The following is a 3,541-nucleotide window of genomic DNA, read 5'->3' as shown; positions in this document are numbered from 1 at the left end:
TTCTTGGCCACCTTCTTGGCCACCTTCTTGACCACCTTCTTGGCCACCTTCTTGGCCACCTTCTTGACCACCTTCTTGGCCACCTTCTTGGCCACCTTCTTGGCCACCTTCTTGGCCACCTTCTTGACCACCTTCTTGGCCACCTTCTTGACCACCTTCTTGACCACCTTCTTGGCCACCTTCTTGGCCACCTTCTTGGCCACCTTCTTGGCCACCTTCTTGACCACCTTCTTGGCCACCTTCTTGGCCACCTTCTTGGCCACCTTCTTGACCACCTTCTTGGCCACCTTCTTGGCCACCTTCTTGACCACCTTCTTGGCCACCTTCTTGACCACCTTCTTGGCCACCTTCTTGGCCACCTTCTTGACCACCTTCTTGGCCACCTTCTTGGCCACCTTCTTGGCCACCTTCTTGACCACCTTCTTGGCCACCTTCTTGGCCACCTTCTTGACCACCTTCTTGGCCACCTTCTTGACCACCTTCTTGACCACCTTCTTGGCCACCTTCTTGGCCACCTTCTTGGCCACCTTCTTGACCACCTTCTTGGCCACCTTCTTGGCCACCTTCTTGACCACCTTCTTGGCCACCTTCTTGGCCACCTTCTTGGCCACCTTCTTGGGCAACTTCTTGGGTTGAAGACTTCGTGGTTCGGAACTTCAGTTTTTTGAAGAAATCTTTTGCTTGATTTATTCTGCAATTTTTTTGTTGTTGTTTATGCACGCATATCAAAGGCATTTTAGTTTAAAACGGTTTAGGAAAATTGCTTTTTTAGTGTTAGTTGTTAGTTACTTTAGTTTACTTAACTATCACCTTAAAACAGAAAAGCTTGTTATCACTTTAGCACTTTCACCAGCTTAAACTTCCAAGTAAAAAGTTATTAATATTATTTTTTATATCAAAAATATATTTTTTATTAAAAGAACGTAAAACCTGTTATGGATTTTAATTCAAAGTTATTAAAATAAAGCATAAATAACATAGTTAAGATTTTTGAAACTTTTGTCTTCATTTACAGTAAGTTGTTATTCAATGTTCTTTATTAGTTTTTTTGAAAAAACCTACAATGAAATGTCAATAAGCTTTTAATTAAGGGTTAAAAATAAAATATTCTTAAACTCTCACCTTGACTGTTGAGGTGTCGCTTGTTCCGTCTTGTTACTCAGGGTAGGGCGCCCTTTTTTTGAATTGTCCACAGGGCTCTCCTTCAAAACTAATCCTTGAGTTGTTCCAGCTCCGTACTGACGAGGTGATGACGTCTCCTTGTCTTCTTCGTCATCGTGTGGTGGCAGATGTGTGACGTCATCACCGCCAACTTCGTCGTTTCCTTTTGACGAGGCAGTTCTGCAATAAAGCGTTAAAAATACAACTTTTATTTTTGTGCTGCAAAAAAGAAAGTTTGAGGAAATTTGCAATTTGGTGCTTCATGAAGCGGCTTTTGTTCAGTTGTAGCCACATTGAGTATTCGGTATTTCAAATTTTTTTATAAAATTTTTTACGAACAAGTACTAACAAATTTATACTTTAAGAATTTTTTATTTCATTCAGTCTTTTATAAATTTCAACTACTGTTTGATGATAGTAAAAGATGCTTCTTTAGACTTAAGATGTTTCTATTTTAAGAAGCTATTTTTATTTGCATGAGAAAATACTTTTAAGTTTTATGAAATAAAAACAAAAAGTTTTTGCTCTTTACGAAATTATGATGCACAAGTGCTATAAACAAAGTAGTTATACAAAAATATTTTGCAAATAATAACCAAATCTTGCTTTAAACATCAACTTGATAACAATTTTTTTTTTATCAACTGGCTCATTATTATCAAACAAACTTCACCAACCTTTCAACCTCTGGTTCAGTGTTGACATCATCTGGTTGCACAATGACGTCATTAGTTACGTCTGCCTCCTCATCGCCTTCATGTTCTGCCGCATAGTTAAAATTTGTTTCGGAATAGTGTGAAGTCATCGGTAATTCTGTACCATCTGTACCACCCTCGCTGTTTAATACAGTCTTCTTTTATTATACACAACACGGTTTTGTATTTTCGCTGGAGCTACAAAACTTGCTTGTAGGTGTTAATTTCACAAGCGGAAATTATTTTTTTGCAACAAAACGCAAAGATTAAAACCTAAGTACCGTTTCATTGGTTTAACTGTAGTTAAAACTAAATAAATTTTATGTTGGACCAACTGATCGTTTGTAATAGCATCGCACGGAAACTAAATCACTCTATTTTTTAACTTATAACTTTCAATCCTAAAAAAGATAAAGTTTAATCTGTTTAAAAGTAAGTTTTACTTCCATAAGAAACAACATCAACTCTTACTCTCAGTCAAAAAAGGGGTGATGAAAAACGACTAACTCGTTGTTACGAACATTCTTGTAGTAGTAAATCCCCAAAAAAGCAATGGTACACAGCAGTGCAAATCCGCCTACCACTCCTCCAACAACTGCTGCGGTTTTTGACGTGTTCTCTGGTGTGGTTGTTAAGTTTTTAAAACTTATTTTGTGGTTAGAATTAGTACTAGTTTTTCTGCGCTGATAACTAGAATTTGAGTACCATTTAGTCGAAACCAAAGTTATCGAGAATATAAAACGAACATTCTTGTTACAAGTTACTGTAGTGCCTAATCAAACAAGTTTCTGAACCTTTCTTAGATTAATCGCTCTTTTTATAAAAGCGCTGTGATAAGAAAAATGTTAATAATCTAAAGACTTTTATCTTTGGTTAATCAGTTAACATTTTTTGTTAAGTATACTACTTATAAAAAACTGCAAAAAAAAACTGTAATTAAAAACGAAAAATTGATTAAATTTTGAATGTAATATTTTTTTATAAACAAATTAATTTAAAAACTCTTTATAAGGTTTAAGTTAACATCATTTATTTAATGGTTCTTCAACTCAGAGCTAAAACAATCATACTAATTAAACCGGATTATTTTTTAAAATGAATACATTTTTCAGCAATTAGTTGTACAGCAAAAACAATAGTTTTTACTTTAAAAATCTTAAATTTATAAAAAACACATTTTCACTTTGCAGAAGTAAAAAAAAAACAAACAGGTGTTATAAGTATATCCCAGTTAAATTAATCTTTACCTGTTTACTGACCTAGTGTTTTTTCTTTGCATAAGAAGAATGGTATGACCTTGTCATCTATCAGGTAGGTTTGTCTATGGCAACTTTTGGTTTTTTCATCACACATGGTTGTTTTCGTCTGACAGAGTTCGTCTATAATCAATTCTATTTACTCAACTTAAAGTACCTAGTTCAAGGTTTGTAAGAAGTGTTCAGTTAAACCTTCATAGTTTAAATATTCTTGGAAAAATTGATTTAACCTCTTTTTGTTTCTTATTATTAGACTAACTTTGGTGGGAAGATAAATTTTTAGATTTCAATTATTAAAAAATATAAAGTATTTTTTTTAGCTATTGTGAAAGTTTTAGAAATTTAAAGGGTCTAACTTATAAAATTTAGAAATTCATATGTAAATATAGTTATGCGTATTTAAACTGTACTAAATTTGTTGATTTTGCA

Source organism: Thalia democratica, chromosome 6, assembly GCF_965202585.1.
Source record: "Thalia democratica chromosome 6, ktThaDemo2.hap1.1, whole genome shotgun sequence".
Classification (NCBI taxonomy): domain Eukaryota; kingdom Metazoa; phylum Chordata; class Thaliacea; order Salpida; family Salpidae; genus Thalia; species Thalia democratica.
This window is presented reverse-complemented; position numbering follows the sequence as displayed.